General features: G+C 42.7%; 1 long non-coding RNA gene and 1 other non-coding gene across 2 annotated transcripts; both read right to left on the bottom strand.

Annotated features, from left to right (window-relative positions):
- Nucleotides 1-9,647: 9,647 nt before the first annotated feature.
- LOC115032950 (MIR167eHG) lies at nucleotides 9,648-10,376 on the bottom strand. The gene is made up of 2 exons (NR_163718.1): nucleotides 10,153-10,376; nucleotides 9,648-9,890 (listed from the first exon to the last, which is right to left on the bottom strand). It is a non-coding gene; the product is annotated as an MIR167eHG (long non-coding RNA).
- On the bottom strand, nucleotides 10,196-10,314 carry MIR167e (microRNA MIR167e). Its single transcript, NR_121078.1, has one exon. It is a non-coding gene; the product is annotated as a microRNA MIR167e (primary transcript).
- Nucleotides 10,377-21,097: the final 10,721 nt, after the last annotated feature.

Genomic DNA, 21,097 nt, shown 5'->3' on the forward strand with positions numbered 1-21,097 from the left:
GGGGGAGTAGAAATGGTGCAAACAAAGTTTAACGCAGGATGGCAATTTCTCTATTAATCTCGCTTCTCAAGGGCACTGTACGGGGGTATTTATAGGTACCCGAGCGTCGAACGTCCCAAGACAAGGACGGTTATGTCCTCGGGACCCGGATTATCCCCAGAATATTCCCATAAAGGAGGGTTACAGACCGTCATTACAGAAAAGCTATTACAGATGAGGCCCGTAACCTGCCTGTCCACGCGGGGCCCGTTGCAGTGGGCCGAATTCCACGTGGGCCTCCGGGCGCGATGAGGGACGCGGGACCAGCAGACTTCGTCAGGGTCTGGCCCTCGTCTTGCAATGGAGAGGACAAAGGGCAACCGCGCCAGTCGTCACGCGTTCGTTGATGTAGCGACGCGACGAAGGCTTCGAGCGAAGAGTAGCTTCTTCGCCTTTGCCCCAACAGTAGGTGTTACTATCTTTAGAAGAAGTGATGATTCAATAGCATTTAAGGGAGTGTTAGATGGTCAGCTATACTTAGTTGATTTCAATAAAGCTGAACTCGACTTTTGCTTAATTGCTAAGACTAATATGGGTTGGCTCTGGCATCGCCGACTAGCCATGTTGGGATGAAGAATCTTCACAAGCTTCTAAAGGGAGAACACATTTTAGGACTAACAAATGTTCATTTTGAGAAAGACAGGGTTTGTAGTGCATGCCAAGCAGGAAAGCAAGTTGGTGTTCATCATCCACACAAGAACATCATGACGACTGACAGGCCGCTTGAGCTACTCCACATGGATCTATTCGACCCGATAGCTTACATAAGCATCGGCGAGAGTAAGTACTGTCTAGTTATTGGGGATGATTATTCTCGCTTCACTTGGGTGTTCTTTTTGCAGGAAAAATCACAAACCCAAGAGACTTTAAAGGGATTCTTGAGACGAGCTCAAAATGAGTTCGGATTGAGGATCAAAAAGATTAGAAGCGACAATGGAACGGAGTTCAAGAACTCTCAAATTGAAGGCTTTCTTGAGGACGAGGGCATCAAGCATGGGTTCTCTTCTCCCTACACACCACAACAAAATGATGTAGTGGAGAGGAAGAATAGAACTCTACTTGACATGGCGATGACCATGCTTAATGAGTACAAGACTTCGGACCAGTTTTGGGCGGAAGCAATCAACACCGCTTGCTACGCCATCAACCGTCTCTACCTTCACCGAATCCTCAAGAAGACATACTATGAACTCCTAACCGGTAAAAAGCCCAATGTTTCATATTTTAGAGTCTTTGGTAGCAAATGTTTTATTCTTGTTAAAAGGGGTAGAAAATCTAAATTTGCTCCTAAGGCTGTAGAAGGCTTTTTACTAGGATATGATTCAAACACAAGGGCATATAGAGTCTTTAACAAGTCCACCAGACTAGTTGAAGTTTCTTGTGACATTGTGTTTGATGAGACTAACGGCTCCCAAGTGGAGCAAGTTGATACTGATGAGCTAGATGATGAAGAGGCTCCATGCGCCGCGCTAAGGAACATGTCCATTGGGGATGTGTGTCCTAAGGAATCCGAAGAGCCTCCACAAGCACAAGATCAACCTTCATCTTCCATGCAAGCATCTCCACCAACTCAAGATGAGGATCAAGCTCAAGATGATGAAAATGAAGATCAAGAAGAACCACCTCAAGAGGAGGACAATGATTAAGGGGGAGATGCCAATGATCAAGACAAGGAAGATGATCAGGGTCCAAGACCGCCACACCCAAGAGTCCACCAGGCGATACAACGAGATCACCCCGTGAACTCCATTCTCGGTGACATTCATAAGGGGGTAACCACTCAATCTCGTGTCATTCATTTTTGTGAACATTACTCTTTTGTGTCTTCTATTGAGCCATACAGGGTGGAAGACACATTAAGAGATTCGGATTGGGTGTTGGCAATGCAAGAGGAACTCAACAACTTCACGAGGCATGAGGTATGACATTTAGTTCCACGTCCTAATTAAAATGTTGTAGGAACCAAGTGAGTTTTCCGCAACAAGCAAGATGAGCATGGTGTGGTGACAAGGAACAAAGCCCGACTTATGGCCAAGGGATATTCACAAGTTGAAGGTTTGGATTTCGGTGAAACCTATGCACCCGTAGCTAGGCTTGAGTCAATTTGTATATTACTTGCCTATGCTACTTACCATGGCTTCAAGCTTTATCAAATGGACGTGAAAAGTGCCTTCCTCAATGGACCAATCAAGGAGGAGGTCTATGTTGAGCAACCTCCCGGCTTTGAAGATAGTGAGTACCCTAATCATGTCTATAAACTCTCTAAGGCGCTTTATGGGATCAAGCAAGCCCAAGAGCATGGTATGAATGCCTAATATATTTTCTTATCACTAATGGCTTCAAAGTCGGCAAAGTCGATCCTACTCTCTTTACTAAAACAATTGCAAATGATTTGTTTGTATGCCAAATTTATGTTGATGACATCATATTCGGGTCTACTAACAAATCTACTTGTGAAGAGTTTAGTAAAATTATGATTCAAAAATTCGAGATGTCAATGATGGGGGAGTTGAAGTACTTCTTAGGATTTCAAGTGAAGCAACTCCAAGAGGGCACCTTCATCAGCCAAACTAAGTACATTCAAGACATACTCACTAAGTTTGGAATGAAGGATGCCAAGCCCATCAAGTCACCCATGGGAACTAATGGGCATCTCGACCTCGACACGAGAGGTAAATCCGTAGATCAAAAGGTATACCGGTTGATGATAGGATCTCTACTCTATTTATGTGCATCTCGACCGGATATTATGCTTTCCGTATGCATGTGTGCAAGATTCCAAGCCGATCCTAAGGAAGTTCACCTTAAGGTCGTAAAACGAATCTTGAGATATTTAGTTCATACACCTAAATTTGGTCTTTCGTACCCCAAGGGATCCACTTTTGATTTAATAGGTTATTCAGATGCTGATTGGGCAGGGTGTAAAATTGTTAGAAAGAGCACATCAGGGACTTGCCAGTTCTTGGGAAGATCCCTGGTGTCTTGGGCTTCAAAGAAATAAAATTCAGTAGCTCTTTCTACCGCCGAAGCCGAGTACATTGCCGCAAGCCATTGTTGCTCGCAATTGCTTTGGATGAGGCAAACCCTTAGGGACTATGGTTACAAATTGACCAAAGTCCCTCTCCTATGTGATAATGAGAGTGCAATCCGCATGGCGGATAATCCCGTTGAGCACAGCCTCACTAAGCACATAGCCATTCGGTATCACTTTTTGAGGGATCACCAACAAAAGGGGGATATCAAGATTGCTTATGTTAGCACCATAGAACAATTAGCCGATATCTTTACCAAACCACTAGATGAGAAAACCTTTACCAAACTTAGGAATGAGTTAAACATTCTTGATTCTAGGAACTTTGATTGATTCTTTGCACACATAGATCATTTATATACCTTTGAGCATCTCTCTTTCATTGCTATGACTAATGTGTTGTCAAGTGTATTTCATGCCAAGTCATAGATTGAAAGGGAAATGGAGTCTTCGGCGAAGACAAGACTTCCACTCCATCGTATTATTTATCCTTCGCCGTCACTCCGCATCGCTCTCCACTTTGGTATAATCCTTCACTCATATATTATTTGCCAAAGGGGGAGAGAATTTAAAGAGGGCTCTAAAGACTCCGTTTTTGGCGATTAATGCCAAAGGGGGAGAGAGGATTAGCCCAAAGCAAAAGGACCGCACCACCATGCCAATTTCAAAAAATTTCGAAATAAGATTAAGTTTTAAATGATGTTTTCAATTGGTATTTATTCCTCTAAGAAATTCTATCTCGTTTGATATCTTAAGGAGGAGTTTTACAAAATTGGTATCTAAAATATTTGATCTTCTTTCAAATTTGTAAAACTCTCTTGAACACTAAGAGGAGAATTCCATTAAGGGGGAGTTTTGTTTAGTCAAAGGAAAAGCATTTGAAACAGAGGGAGAAATTTTCAAATCTTAAAAATGCTTCTCGAAATCTTATTCATATACCTTTAACTATTTGCAAAAGACTTTGAAAAGAATTTCCAAAAGCATTTGCAAAAACAAAACAAATGGTGCAAGCGTGGTCCAAAATGTTAAAAGAAAGAAAGCAATCCATGCATATCTTATGAACATGTAAATTGGTTTAATTCCAAGCAACCTTTGCACTTACATTATGCAAACTAGTTCAATTCTGCACTTATATATTTGCTTTGGTTTGTGTTGGCATCAATCACCAAAAAGGGGGAGATTGAAAGGGAAATAAGGTCAAACCTTTTCCTAAATGATTTGGTGGTTGAATTGCCCGACACAAATAATTGGACTAACTAGTTTGCTCTAGATTATAAGTTCTACAGGTGCCAAAGGTTCAACACAAACCAATAAAAAGTCCAAGATAGGGTTCAAAAGAAAGAGAGCAAAAGAAAACCGAAGGCTGCCCTGGTCTGGCGCACCGGACTGTCCGGTGCACCAGGGTGAATCAACTCGAACTCGCCACCTTTGGGTTTCTAGAAATGCCACTCCGTTATAACTCACCGGACTGTCCGGTGTGCCAGCGGTGCAACGGTCGCTAGCGCAACGGTCGAGTTCAACGGTCGGCTGACAACGCTACAGTGCGTGGACAGTTCGCGCAGAGTCAGAGCAGGCGCCAGAAGGCGCACCGAACAGTGAACAGTACCTGTCCGGTGCACCACCGGACTGTCCGGTGGGCCAAATTGTCAGAGCTCCAACGGTCGAACCCTAACGGTTGGGTGACGTGGCTGGCGCACCGGACTGTCCGGTGCGCCCATCGACAGCAGCCCCTCCCAACGACCACTTTGGTGGTTGGGGCTATAAATACCCCCCAACCACCACACTTCAAGGCATCCAAGTTTTTCAGCCATCACATTCAATACAAGAGCTCTAGACTTCACTCCAAGACACAAAAACAAAGATCAAATCCTCTCCAAGTCCCAACCACATTCCAAAGATTTAGTGGCTTGTGAGAGAGAGACATTTGTGTTCATTTGAGTTCTTGTTGCTTGGATCGCTTTTCTTCTTTCCATTTCTTGTTCTCAACACCATTGTAATAAAAGCAAGAGACACTAATTGTGTGGTGGTCCTTGTGGGGACTAAGTGTCCCAATTGATTGAGGAGAAAAGCTCACTCGGTCTTAGTGACCGTTTGAGAGAGGAGAGGGAAAGGGTTGAAAGAGACCCGGTCTTTGTGACCACCTCAACAGGGAGTAGGTTTGCAAGAACCGAACCTCGGTAAAACAAATCATCGTGTCATCCGCTTTCATTTGCTTGTGATTTGTTTTCGCCCTCTCTTTCAGACTCGACTTTATTTCTAACGCTAACCCTGGCTTGTAGTTGTGCTTAAAGTTTATAAATTTCAGATTTGCCTATTCACCCCCTCTAGGCGACTTCCACTAAGGCTATGAACTTGTTATCAAGGCTTTGTATGTGGGGCCCTTCCTCTGGACTGTAGCATCCTCAGTCGGTCTAGACACATCCTTCTATCTTGTGACAAGGTTACACTTACTCATAGCAAGTCGTTCCCATGGGAGCCTTTGAGCCTCGCTCATATTACGTCAGGTTGAGGACCTTAGGGATCTAATGCTAGCAGTAGACCCTGAGTGACTAAGTATTGTGGAGTGCCTTAGGGGCGGATGGCCCTAGACACCTTATCTCCATTTAGTAGAAACTCGGGCCACAAGAGGACATAGAGACTCAGGTTCATGAGTGCCTCGGGACATAGAGTGCTCTAAGGACTTAGATTAATCTAGTTGGGGATGTCTCGAGGCACTAGGGCTCTAGACCTGACACCCCATAAGTATGGGAGTGCATTCGGCTTTATAGTGCCCTAAGGTTGAGTGTACCCTAGGTCTCAAAGTGATCCAGGTGTAGATCTCATTCCTTTGGAATGCCCTGATATCAAGTTGCATATTGTCAAGCCCCTACCCTAGCGGAGGCTAGGTGAGGTCCTAGGGCATGGGGCCCTGATGTGGTGGGGATCCTTGAATGTGTCTTGAAATGCAATCAGGGGTATGACCTTCCTCGGGCACTGATAGAGGCCCATGGGTCCATTGTTGGACTGGTCCTATAGGTGAACTTATATTTCTTGCTAGATGCCTATTGAATCGGATTCCGAGTATGCCCGGTTGAGGCTGCACATCTCATCATCGAGGGCACCAGCAGGCATCGTGACAACTAGGTTCATTGGGTGATCAAGTGCAAGGGGCAGATTGAACTAGGATAGGATGAAGCAACCCACCACAACATAGTAGATTCATACCATGATTAGCTATTCTTTAAGTTCTGTCTCCAAAACTTGCCAATATGCCATGCATGCCCAGTTGTCTATCATTGTTGTCTTTAGTTTGAAAGCCAAAGTGTTGGTAGCAGTCATGTCTTGTGTCTGCTCCCTTTGATAGCAGGCATGTCTTATGTTTGCTCCCTTTGATGTGATGTTACATACCTCACGCCCAGAACCCTATCATTATATGGAAGAAAATTAATTGTTGATAATTTTTTGCATGTAATTTTATTTGGTAATCCTTGTGAATTTTGAGCAAGGGATTAGGTCTCAAGTGCACATGATAGAGTTGTTCCATCTCATCCGATAAGAACCTTGGGCATAATAACCATGGTGTCTGGATGGTTTCGTCTTCATGTTTGTCATGTCGCATGACTCGCCTTTTCACATATGTTATGTGATGCTTTGGCTCTTCATCTAGTGAACCTAGAGAGGGAGAGAGAGGCTTTAAATAGGGTTCTATGTGATATCATACCTTTTCACGTAGACATGAAATCTCATTGCCTTTTCCTCTAGTCATCTTCCTCATCTTGCCTTCATGACAATTTTTCTAGCCCTTGCTAACCACGATGGTCATTGCTTCTGCTCTTAACCAATTCCCGTGAGTTTCTTGTGTTGAACAAGGAGGGTCTGGACAAGGTTTGAGATCTCCTTGGACGGATCTCATTGCCAACCTTCAACCATGTTCATCCGATGACCTTTTCGCGCGGACTCCTCAGGAGGAGTTGGGTGAATACATCATATTTTACTCCCGCATCATGGTGGGTGTTAACTTTCTTCTTTCTTGTTTCTTCCACCATATTCTTGACTTACAACCTCTAGGTTGGACATCTCAAGGTCAATGTTGTGCTCGTCCTGCCGACCTTCGCATATTTGTGTGTAGCATTAAGTGGAGTGAGGCCGTGCGTAGACCTTCTCTGACATTTATTCATTCGTTAGGCCTCGAGCGGCAGCATCCTCTTCATGAATGTCTACTTACAACTCTACACCGGGCCTCGGTACCGGTCCTTATACATCGCCACCGATTTATTGGGGAAATGGGAGCATCATACTAGTTCCAAGTCAGTGTGCTAGTATGACACAAGAGGTTATACTGCTTCAGATAGAACGTCCCTACTAGTCTTTGGTGGCTTGCATTATCAACATGTGATTGCTCGTAGTAGGGGTTATAAGTTGTCGGGAGAGGGAGGAGCTCCCAAGTCTGGTTTTTGTGTATGAAGTTGAGTCTGATCGAGTCTCCTGAGTTAGGACCCTAGCTGCCCCTTTTATACGCCAAGGAAGGGGTTGATTACAATTGCGAATAAGAAGGGTTGATGGTGTCCACGAGAAGGGTGATTGGGTCTCACTCTGCTGACATTCCTCTTTCATGTCATTTGCTTTCATGTAGCATAACCTTGCTAACTTCTTGTGACAGGAGGGGTTGTGTGCGGTTCGTGGGGGCACAGGGATCCCTACAAGTGTCTGTCATCGGCTCCGTTGGAGTGCCTTTATCGGAGTTAGTAGCATAGTGTCAACTGTGGTGGTGATTCTTACCTTTGAGATGGGCTAGCATACCGATGAGCTCGTTCGTACCCATATATCTGCCGATTTGTCATTGTCCTTGTAGTATATCCATAACATCATTTCTTATCCCTATACGAGCAGAATGGGAGCTCATAGTTGATTTAAACATAATTGGTATGGAGGTTAGACAGAACAAGGATCAACCCCATTCTTCATATTGCGACGACTGTTGCAACAATGGGGGCCAAGTCCGGGGCGGTCAGCCTCCGATGTTTGACCCTCGAATGGCGTACGGTTCGCCCGCTCGTGTCTCGTTCAGCCGACACCCTTAGGCTAGGTGCGGTTATCCTAAACCTTATCATGACCCATGGGCTCGGAGGCCTGGGGGTTTTAACCCCGGCATTAATTAGTTAGCTCATCCCACCCAACACAAGGCATAATATGCGTATAGTACAATCCACATATATTGCTGGTTTTATATATCTAAAACAAATTGTATAAACACATCAATCAAAACTCGCGCGGAGCGCGTGAGCAATTTAATTACTAGTATTGGGAAAAGTCATGCAACGCAAAGGCATGCATGGCATGCATTGCAATTGCATGCTCCGATGACATTATAAGCTGGACTCTCGATCGTGTCACGGTGCATGAAAGCAACGTCAAACTCAAGAGCGAGGCCGGCCCCCATACACAATTTTTTTTGGGACATGCCGTGCAGAAATACCTGTAAAGTTCACAGCCTAAAATATGCTTGTGATGATCGTATGCGTTTTGAAAAAGAAGTGGAATGAAGCCTGTATATATTCATCAATCATCATTCGTACGAGATCACCACGTACTGATGATGGTGTTTTATAGGAACTTTTAAATCCATGCCCTTCTTAGTTCACCACCCCAATTTTGCCCCTCACAAGATGCTTAAAGTGTGTTTAGTTGGATGTATAAGGAGGGATGGAAGAGGATGACCACAATTTTTATGGTGTTTGGATGAGAGTCACGCGAAGACGAGGTGAACACGAGAGCAGTTTTTGGTGACGATATGGTTCCAAAAAATCGAGCGGACAGTATCGCCTCATCCTATCTTGATCTCAAACTAAATACATCCTTAGCTAGATTACCATTAAAATGGGTGGACTAACATATAACTAAGGATACTATGGTACAAATCTGAAGAAAAAAAAACGTTTTAAAGATTGCTGTCCTTTTCTCTGAATACAGTACTATACACGGATCAGACAATGGCGAAAAATAGAATTAAATATAGTGTAATGGCAGCATCTCCCCCCCCCCCCCCCCCCCCCCCCCCTGGTAATTTGGTGTTCTAAAAGATCAATAATAACGTGCATGAGCAATCAATTTACTTGACCTGGGCGATCGACCAAGACGCTAAAAACAACTATACCGCAACAAGTAGTTTTACATCGTAGCGCCGTATGCAGTACGTGAGCTACCGTTGCCACAAACAATAATTTCTGGCGGCCAGCCATCTTTTCATCAATCAGTGTTCCGATTCCGATCGATCTCCTCTCCATACGTTTGTTTATCTGCTCTACCAATCTGTCACGGATCTCCTTCACATGCCGCTGAGGAGGACGTACGTACTGGCATTAAGAGCGCACACCCAACTTTCGGCTATAGTAGAAAGGGACAGAGAAAGAATCTAATGTTGCACACGCCGGCCAATCATCCAATCAATAATCTCAATTGTTCTTTAGCTATTATATATGCCCTCCATTTTTTTTTCAATCCAAAATGGCCGGGTTTATGTGGTTAATTAGTGGTGTGTAGTACTGTGTACTAGCTGATAATGAAAGGGAAAAGGCGGTGCATGTGTTTCCAAGGTAGTAGTAATAGATATTATGCCCTCCATTTTAGATATAGATTGGAAGTGTATGTGTGGTGTATAACTGTATAGAATTTCTTCAATTCATGGTGAGATTGTTGGAAAGAAAGAAAGAAAAAACTCCTTGAATTAATCCATTGTTGCTGCCCAATATAATGCATGGTCAGAGGTATCCACTCTTGTCGACTGAATATATATCCTCCCAGCAGCTTTGTATCAAATCAGATCGACCACCGCATGCAAAACCTGCAAACCATATGGGCAAGAAGCATGAGAAGTATGGATGTGGAAGCTATAGCTAGCCGTAGTGATGCATCGGCCGGCCACTCAACAACGACATTGCAAAAGGAAAGAATTAATTGAAGAAGGGGAATCGAAAGTGGAAAGGATATAGATAGCGCGCTGTCCATGCATTCCCCCCCTCACTGAACAACAAGAAACTATATAGAGAGAGAATCAATAAGGAATGAAGAATCCGTTACCGATCGAGAAATTAAGCTATACATACCCCTTGAACTAATCAACCACGTCCCAGCTAGGCACAGCATCTCGTGTGCGTCCACGAGCAGATGAAACTGCACAGCATGATCTGATCGCTAGCTGCTTCCATATATATGCTGTGGACACCTCAGATCATGCTGGCAGCTTCAGCTACTAGAGGACACACCAACCAATCAACATTCGGAGCTCGGAGCTCGGAGAGAGAGAGAGAGACGCGAGCGAGCTAGGAACGGAACGAAGGAGGAGGACGCGATCGATCGAGAGGAGGAAGAAGGGGTGGGAAGAGAGCGGTGGCATATATAGCCGTGGCACTCACGAAACCATGTGACTGACTGCATTGGCCAGGCACAGCGCACAGGCCTTGATACTGGTGGTTACGTAGCTAGCTAGCTAGGAGAAGAAGGGCCGGGGGGGATCGTCGGAGGAAATTAAAGGATTATTGCTCACTTTGCTACTTTGATGTAACAACTAACTAATGTGGTGGTCCCCACGACGGCAAATATATACAACGCGTCGCTCTCAACCCCCCCTAACCACCACGCCTTTTGTCTTAGACTTTGTGGAAAAAAATAATTGTTTAAACTATATAATCAGCCTACACATGCATAGAAAATGGGTGCCTGCTGCATGCATTAGCTACTAGCTCTACCGTTGCTGTAGCTCTAGTGCGTCATAATCTGACTTGTGGAGACGGCTTTCCGAGTTTAAGTTCCCAACTAACGGGTTCGTGTGTAGTACTACTACTTATGCTAATAGATACTATACTATACTTAATTTTTTGTCGAATCAAATCAGTATTCTTTTCATAAATAAACAGTCTAGTAGTGTCTTTTTTAAAAAAAAAAAAAGCTTACGGCTCCTACCGAAGGCCTCTCGGTGACGTATATGATAAATGGGCCAAAACTGCACTGCCTGGCCCATATGTAGCTTTTAGCTTTAACGAGGTGAAATGTGTTGCCAGGAACCAGAGAATATAGTTTTTTTAGCTTTAACGACGTGATAAGTAGCCCTATACGTATTTACAAAAAATATAGTTTTTTTTGTTCGGTCACGAGCAAACAATAAGTAACCACTAATAACCAGAAAGCTAGCGGTCGAGACGACGCACGCCTGTGAATTGAATTGCGTCGTCGTCTGCAGTCTGCTGTAATGCTGTATAATAGCTGGCGCTGTACACATGCATGACCTGTAACGAAACGTACGTACATAATACACCTACTACTGTGTATGTGTGGCAGTACGAGAGAGAGAGAGATGAGCTGGGTATGTACGTACAATACATGTGCATGTGAGACGTACACGTACACAGCAGCGTGCAAGTCCACAACCTTTTCGGTTGTAGATCGAAATCATTGGCCGTTGAAAAGTGACGTGTCGTATCGAGGAGGACACACACCAACGGAGAGTCATCGACCACCCACCAAGTGCTGCATGCATGCAGGGTTGTTTAATCGCTTGATCAGCTAGCTAGCTAATCAGTGCGTCTCGTCCCCCTTAAAACTCTGTACCGCCGCGTATAGCCTCTGCCCTCTGGGAGAGGTTAATTGGCAGTGCACAGCAGTGCAGCTCATTTTAATTAATTGATTGATTGATTATATTGATTTGTAACTACTGATCAGGAAGAAATATCCATGCATGCATGCATGCGCGTACGTGTATCCCTGTTAGCTGCACATTCGTTGTCCTCCATATATACACACCTCTACCTACATATCTCAGCACAGTAGTCGTGCACGCGACGCCACCACACAGTTTTTTTTGTGACCAACCAACATTGCACATGCATGGTATGGTACACCCTGGATCTAAGTCGTTTTCTTGAACTACCGGAATCCGGGTCTTTGCCGAGTGCTTCTTGTCGGACACTCCGCAAAAAGTCTTTGCTGAGTGCCATATTCGGCAAAGTTCTGCTCTCGGTAACGACGCCGTTTGTCGAGAGCAGGACTCTCGGCACAGGAATACCCTCGGCAAAGATAAGAGCGGCTCTCGGCAAAGGCCGTCAGTCGCCGTCTAAAGTTGACGATCGTTACCTTTGCCGAGAGCCGAGTTATGGCACTCGGCAAAGAATCTTCTTTGCCGAGTGCCCCCCGTTTGACACTCGACAAAGTATATTTTTTATTTTGCCAACCAAACTTTTTTGTGGTATATATGTTCCTATACTATGTAGACCTACATGTATCATTTTGAGACAATTATAAAAGTGTTTTCTATAACTACTGGATTTAGTTCATTTATTTCTCATCCAGTTTCAGGAGCGAACCGAAAACTTTGAGCACCGTGTTAATTAAACATGGTCGTGAACTTGTCATCCAGTTGTTTAAAAATTATATAAAACACAAAGTCAGAAAATCATAAAATTTGTCCACATATTATGATATCATATATAGAGGTTGTGATAAAAATTTGAGAATGTTTCGAGAAAGTTGTGAGACACTATGTGTAGAAACCTAAGCAATCTACACATAAAATCATAAAGTGTTTGCCGGTGCTTTTCAGGCTTCAGGCACTCGACAAAGCGCTCGATTCCGATAGTGTTGCTAGCCAACAGTTCACCCCTACATACATGGTGAGGGAGATTATAACCATGTTTGAATACGTTATAGCTAATAGTCGATCTAAGTTGTTTTCTTGGTAGCCAACGGTTCACCCCTACATACATGGTGAGGGAGATTATGACCATGTTTGAATACGTTAGAGCTAACAGCGGACCCTAGCTATATTTATATTAGTCGTACACTGTTATATTAGACGACCACACATATTCTGAGCATTGATTTCTCACACATGCATGTAGAATTGTAGATATAACATTGCGTGGGGATGCATGATTTCAGGTTAATCACATATGTATATCGTCCTTACTTTTCAACTTCATTCCACATGCTACAAGAAAGCGACGCGTGCGGCCTGCGGCGTTACGTTGTGCGAGAAGGAAGAAGACGACAACTTTTTGCCCATGTCTTGCTCACGGTTTGAAACCAGAGAGCTTCATGCATGTGGCATGTGCCTGACATCGCTCGCTGTGAAGAAGAAGAAAATGAAAGAGGTGAGCGCTAGGTAGCCACGACGACATCCATACGGAAGACAGACGGTGCCGGCAAAAAAACGACGGCGCCTGTGCAAAACTATTGGATATATAAAGGTTTTGATCAAGTGAATAATTATTAGGCAGCACATGCGATCTATCTATAGCTCTCTTTTAAAGACCGTGTTAAATCATCTATCTTTTGTTTTTTTATTACGCTTTTTTATAACCAGATTTATAGTATTTTATAGACCGACCGGCCGAAGACATAATGTATGACAGTTGCATCTTGAAATAATAGACGTACGTCTAGTAAATTAATATAATAGAGGAAAACGGAGGGGGTATTAAACTATTCTCTTTGTTTTTTATTTATCGTATTTTAGTTCGAAAGATAAAAAAAAACCTAGGAGACTATAAATGTCGGAAAACGGAGGGAGTATTAAACTATTATATTATTAAAGAATACATTAATATAATATAGGAAAAATCTTTGGTAAATTACCTTGTGCTGCGGCACGCAAGCCGCTGTGCAGCCCTGCACTAGGCACTAGGCAACAACTTTGGATTTCAGACTTGGTAGCAGCCACTGTTCAGTTTGGTATGTAGTTTGGTTCTCAGAACCACTGGATGGACGATTTCTTGGGTTTGCGCCTCGAACCCATGTGGAGTTATGACACGAACTTGAGATGGCATGTGATGTTATCTTGAATTTTTGCATTGATGCAGTGCAAAGTCACGAATAGTCATGCGAGGACTTGTTCGGTTATTCCCATTATACATAGATTAGATGAGATTGGAAAAAATTTAAAAAAAACTTTAACTTGCTTAGGATTTAAACTCATCCAATCCCACTCAATCCATATGGATTGGGAGCTAACCGAACAAGTCCTGAGTGGGATCTATAAGTTTTGAGTTGGACCATATCGTGAGGTTAAGTGGTTCGCTCTAATTACGTGACGTCTGAGATGAGATGAATTAGTCAATCTAAATTTATTTGCCAATATATGGCCTCTGATCAAAATGTATGTGAATAACCAAGCATTGCAACTGCAGTTTTAACTAAGTGTTGTTATCCTATCGTAAAAGGAGTTATGTAACATATGTTCCACTAGTACACAGAAGCTCTATAATGGCGGTCCTAGAGCTATTTGCACTAGCGTTTTTCAGTGCCGCCAGTGCTAGGGGCCAGTAGAAATCGGTCTTTTTCACAGGCGGTTGTTTGCCAACCGCCAGTGTAAATATCATTAGCACTGGTGGTTTTATTTAGCAGCCCGCCAGTGTAAATATCATTAGCACTAGCGGTTTGCTTAAGAAACCGCATGTGGAAATATTATTATCACTGGCGGTTTTCTTTAGCAGCCTGCCAGTGTAAATATCATTAGCACTGGCGGTGTCTTAAGCAGCCCGCCTATGAAAATGTTGTCTTCACATGCAGTTTCTTAAGAAAACCGTCAGTGCTATTATTAGCACTGGCGGTTTTCTTAAGTAGCCCGCCAGTGTAAATATATTTAGCACTGGCGGTTTGCTTAAGAAACCGCATGTGGAAACATCATTTTCACAGGTGGGCTGCTTAAGACACCGCCAGTGGAAAGATTATTATCATTGGTGGTTTTCTTTAGCTTCCCGCCAGTATAAGTTTCCTGCCTTTTTTCAAATTTTCAAACAAAACTGAATTTTCACTGGCGGACTGCTTAAGAAAACGCCTGTGGAAACATTATTATCACTGGCGGTTTTATTTAGCAGCTCGCCAATGAAAATAATATTAGCACTAACGGTCTGCTTACCATTTCAAACAAAACTGAATTTTATACATCAAAACTGAATTTTATACACAGATCTGTTTACAATATATTGTTTACAACACATATTTTTCTGTTTACAACTATATATTTTCAATCAATCAAAACTTAATTAAATTCGATACATTCTATACATCAAAACTGAACATATAAGTTTTCACCTATGCTCTAGCTAGTAACTATCTCGTTTAAGAGATAGTCTACTAACTTCTGTTAATATTCTAAACTCTGGCATAGCTAATGTACTGGAAGCGTCGTGATATTTCCCTTCAGCTGGAATGACCTCTTTTAATATGAATGTGCATAGGTCTTCAACTATACCATACAATGCAGCTTCGGTCAAGTTCTCCAGATTTCCTTTTTGAAATTCCTGTAAAGGAAGCTTATAAACATCATCTATTCACATTTGCATCGTTAATTTACAAATACAAACATGACTATTACTAATAATACCTTGCTAGGGTTTGTGATGTATCGTTCGTTCATTCTCATAAACTCGCACGCATAGAACCCACATAGGACCGATCCTTGTGGTTGCTTATAGCACTACATACATAACAGGAGAGATTGGTTATTTAGTTGCAGCATTGTGTATGATATGTATTCATAAATTCACATACTTACCGGCCAGTGATGATGGATGTCTAGTGGAACACATTTTTTGGTCTTGTCGTACTTTCCACCTTTATTCTTATAGAACCTAAATGCTCTGTGATCTCAAGTAGAATCTCCATATTATTTCAAAATTTTCTCAACGATATAAGTATGCATGCATGCATAGAAAAGACTTACTGCTCTAAGATACTAAGGAATTTTGCATAGGTTGAAGGGTCATAGTTCAAGGAGTCGAGCACCAGCACCTTTCCAACCTTAGGATAAATGAGGAAGCATATCCAATGGTCCCTGTACGAATCAAATTAATTTATGATGCATGTGTATTGAAATTATTATTTTTATGCAAAATCACACTTACTTAAAGTTGTAGGGGGCCATTATAGCTTCCCTGTCTTGAAATTTAAGCATTGCATTTGCTATGTAGGTGGCGTATCTTGCTTCAAAATCATTCTTCATACTATTTATGCAATGCTCAACTTCTTCGTCTGTCTTTCCCTTTAACACTTCATTGTCTTTGCTGATTCTGAAAGTGTGGCTTTCCTCACATATCAGTATTGGGTTCAGATACCCAATCCTTTTACCGGCATTAGCATCGGGCTTGGTACCGTACATGATCTCTTGTTGGTCATGTTGCATTCTACAAGTCACACATGCGTGTGTCAGATATTGAAAATTAATAACACATAGATGTGGAAATATGAGCGACACTTACAGTGCAAACAGAGTCACAAGTTGCACGTCGAGTTTCTGAAGGTTCATCATTAACCACATATCTTCAAATGCAAGAAAGGCCTTTTGGTCCGAACCAATAAAAGCATGGTCTGGTATATCCACACTAATGGTGTCAATGCCAACTGATGATGCATGCATGTACCAGTCATATAACCTATTAATACCAGCAGGGACCTTCCTCAGTTTCTCAAGAGTTAGTAGAGGTCTGGCCGACACATAATGTTTAGGCACATTTTTATAATCTGCCTTAGTTGGGATCTTTATCTTTACGGCCATTGCCTTAGCCTTTTCTGCAGACTCCTCGTGCTCGGCCAAATCAACAGTACTGGAGGTGTCCGTGAACCCTTGCGAAGCTATGGCAGCCGCGGTACTCCTGATGATGGTGTGGGTTGCTCGTCCAAAAGGATCAGAGAAGCCACAGTGGATAGCCCCCTAAGGCAAAAAGGATGAGTTTGGAAGATCACATTGCTAATATTTCTGATTGCATTAGCATCAGAAGCCAGCTGGACTTGAAGAAGACTCTTAATCGTGGAAACAAAGAAGTTGTCGAGGTTGTGCGACTCTTAAAGGAAGATGGAATTGAAGATGACTCTGATTTGTACTGCATGGCAAATATTCTTTGCAAAAACGATATAAATAGGAAGTTTTTTCTTCAACTGACAAACAAAGAGGGGCGCCTCCATTGGATTAGGTTCCAATGGAATCATATTAATAACAAGTAGCTTGTCTGTGTGGTGTTGTAATAATGCTTTAATACACTGTTAAGTTTTCCCGTCTAGTTTTGAATGTGTGTGTTGTAATCACTCTGGTATTATTTGATGTTTGCGGACATATTGTAGTTCAATTTATATTATGTGCTTGTGCACTTTAGTTTTATAACATTGTATGTTAAGTATTGTATTTCTGTTTTGAATGGTCTATAATCAAATCAGTGAGTATTGCATTTCTGTTAAATGTAGGTAACTCCGAGATGAGTAGTGTAGAAGACTCCAGCCATAGCGACACGACAAGTGATGATAGCTCCAACATATTACAACAAGCTGGTGCAGCGGCGGTTCTAGTTGCTTTCGCTTCTAGTTCGTATACTCTTGCTCCTATGATCAATCTTCATACTCCATTGCCGCACGTGACAGGACGACAATGGGTGGAACTTAATATGAGGGACTCCAGGAGGTGTCACGACAATTTTCGTATGACTCCAGATTCTTTTAGAGAATTGCATGATACTTTAGTGAGGTATCATGGGTTAAGGTCAACACAAGAGGTGGAGTCATGTGAAGCATTAGGGATATTCTTATGGGCATGTGGGACACAACAAGCAACACGACAAATTAGAGACAGATTTGAAAGGTCTTTGGATACCAGCCATAGAAAAATGGCTATGGTGGCATATGCACTGTATAGTTTTGCACAAACCACTATGTCCCAAGGATCCAACATTTTCTAAAGTGCATAACAAGCTTAGACGTTATGCCCCTTTCTTTGATGGGTGCATAGGAGCCTTAGATGGAACACACATTCCAGCTCATGTATGTCATGAGTCGAGGCTTGAACACATAAATAGAAAAGGGTGGCCTAGCTACAATGTATTAGCTATAGTGGACATGGATATGCGGTTCACTTTTGTAGGTGCTGGGTTGCCTGGTTCTTGCCATGACATGGCAGTGCTCAGGAGTTGTATGGGAGAAGCGAACAATCCACACCCACCAGCAGGTATGGTGTCATGCATGTTTTGTTGGCGCCATTGAATACATGCATTACGATGTAGTAAATCTTTTTCTGGGTTTATTTTTTGTACAGGGAGGTATTATCTAGTGGATGCGGGTTACTCAATTCGCGAAGGTTACTTGCCACCATATCGGAATCAGAGACATCACTTAGAAGATTTTAATCAAACAGGAGTAGAGAGTGTGCAGGAAAAGTTTAATTTCCACCACTCGAGTCTACGTAATGTAGTTGTACGGGCTTTTGAACTACTCAAATCAAGGTGGCATGTGCTATGAGGACTCCCATTTTACGAAAGAAGCATGCAAGTGAAGATTATAATTGCTTGTTTTGCTTTGCATAACTATTTGTTGGACCGAGGCCACATAGGAGGATCAGGGAGTAGTTCGCATGGCCAAGCCGATTACGTTGTAAATGCAAGTCTAGAAATGACATATTTGAGAGATTGGATCGCTGCTGGAATATCAATGATGTAGTGTATGTAATGAAGTAGTTAGATGTAATGAAGTAGTTAGTGATATATTGTTTATCTCAGATGTATTGATCACCTCTTTGGTATTGATGCAATGTATTGGGGTACCGATCACTGAGTAATCACGCAATGTATTGGGGTACAGAATCCTCTCTGGTACCGATTATTCATGCAATGTATTGACGGTTTCAATAAGTGAATGCCAGTGTATATACATCCTTTACACTGACGGTGTACTTTATACAGCCGCCAGTGTATATATATCCTTTACACTGACGGTACACTTTATACAGCCGCCAGTGTATATGATATTTCCACTGGCGGTGTACTTTATACAGCCGCCAGTGTATATACATCCTTTACACTGACGGTGCACTTTATATAGCCGCCAGTGTATATGATATTTCCACTAGCGGCGTACTTTATACAGCCGCCAGTGTATATACATCCTTTACACTGACGGTGCACTTTATATAGCCGTCAGTGTATATGATATTTCCACTGGCGGTTTACTTAATATAGCCGCCAGTGTAAATGCATCCTTTACACTGACGGTTCTGTTAAGTGAACCGTCAGTGTATATATATTTACACTGCCGGTTCGTTAAGACGGGCCCACCTGTTTTTTCACTGTCGTGCTGTAACTGAAACCGCCAGTATAAATTTCTGCGTGCCGCCACCTTAGAGCTCTTTTCTACTAGTGTTCCAAACCTATCCACTGATCTATTACTAAGCTAATAAGATACTCCATCCGTCACAGAATATAAGGCATAACAACTTATGTTCTTGTCCCATAATATAAGGCGTGCTCTCCCTATGCACACGTACATCGATGTAGTGGTATAGAGAGAATTAAATATATTTCTTGGTCTTTGAACTAGAGGTGGTTACGCCTTATATACTGGAACAGAGGGAGTAAAATATATAATCAAGGCAACATCTATAGATGTTGAAGCTTAAATACGATATAGATACAAACTTTTGTTGACATGCCAACATTTATCGAGGTATTGAAAAGCGCCCATGCTTTCCACTAATCCTCGTTGAAGCCCCACATAAGAGAACGTTCATGAGAGGGCTAAACTCTCGGTAAGGTAACTTTATAAATAGCCTCGAGCCGTCTCAAATGCAAACGACGCTCTAGTTCTTCACGTGAAGTACATGCACTAATCACAGAGTGATATTTATTCACTTGAATAGTTGGGTTTCTAGAGCTATATAAATATAGTCTCAACTCTCTACTAATGTTTCTCATCTTCCACACATCTCAAATAACTAGTTAGAGCAACTCCAAAAGCTTGCTAAAAAATTATTCTCCAAAACATTATATTGGGGATTAATTGATGGAAAAAATTCCGCTAAAAATACTAAACTCACATCACAATGCTAATAAGTACTACCTCCGTTCCGATATATATGTCGCTGCACCGTTCAATTTTGTATTAAACAACGTCATATAAAAAATCGGAGGGAGTAGTTCTTAAAACTTTAAAAGGCCAAGCCATCATCCCCATGGCGTGGCTACATCACGCATTTAAGTTGTTGCATCACACATTCACGTTGAGCTCCTGGGTGGCTGATGAGGAAGGAGGCTAGTGTGACCATCGCGTTGGACTCGAGGAGAACCGAGTGCACGACTGCACGTGGATGGAGGCGAGGTGACTAGTGACCGCTGCGGGGACTACAACCGCCGACAGAGAAGAAGAGGTGGGCAAATCCGATAGAGAAGAGGCCAGGCTCCCAATCGTTGCGGCGATCGGGGTGGCACCGAGGATGAAGCGCGACATGGCCCAAGCGAGAGGAGGCGAGGAGGATGGTAGCGCGTGGAGGTGGATTGGGGACGATGTTCCCTCGCATATATTTGAGGGAGATTAGAGCTGGAATGAGGGATGCTGGTAATTTGGGGAAAGGAAAGAGGAATTGTTGGACGAATAAATTTTTAAGTTTTCGGCCAAAACAGATTTTCGCATTGGTTTTAGTGTCCTCTTGGAGATGTTCTTAGGGTGGTACATATAGACTCCAAGTCAAAACTAATCGTTGGAAGCAAGACAAATTTCACAGGATACTCCAGTGCACCAATCAGACACATCCAATGTGTGTCCACGTCAGATAGCTATTGGAACTGAAAGGATCACGATGCCCAAGAGGGGGGTGAATTGGGCTTTTCTAAAAATCAACACTAATTAAAACCTAAGCAAGAGCTAAGCAAGAGCCCAACTTCACCCCAACAACTAGCACTAAGATAATAATACTAAAAATACAACAATGCTAAGACAATACTTCAAATACTTGCTAAACAAATACACAATGTAAAATGCTTGAATTAAGTGCGGAATGTAAAGCAAGGTTTAGAAGACTCCTCCAATTTTTCCCGAGGTATCGAAGAGTCGGCACTCTCCACTAGTCCTCGTTGGAGCACCCGCGCAAGGGTATCACTCCCCCTTGGTCCTCACAAGAACCAAGTGCTCACTACGAGATGATCCTTTGCCACTCCGGCGCGGTGGATCCCTCACGACCACTTACAAACTTGAGTCGGGTCACCAACAAGATCTCAACGGTGATCACCGAGCTCCTAACGCCAC

The sequence above is a fragment of the Zea mays genome, chromosome 7 (genome assembly GCF_902167145.1).
Source record: "Zea mays cultivar B73 chromosome 7, Zm-B73-REFERENCE-NAM-5.0, whole genome shotgun sequence".
In the NCBI taxonomy this organism is placed as follows: Eukaryota; Viridiplantae; Streptophyta; class Magnoliopsida; order Poales; family Poaceae; genus Zea; species Zea mays.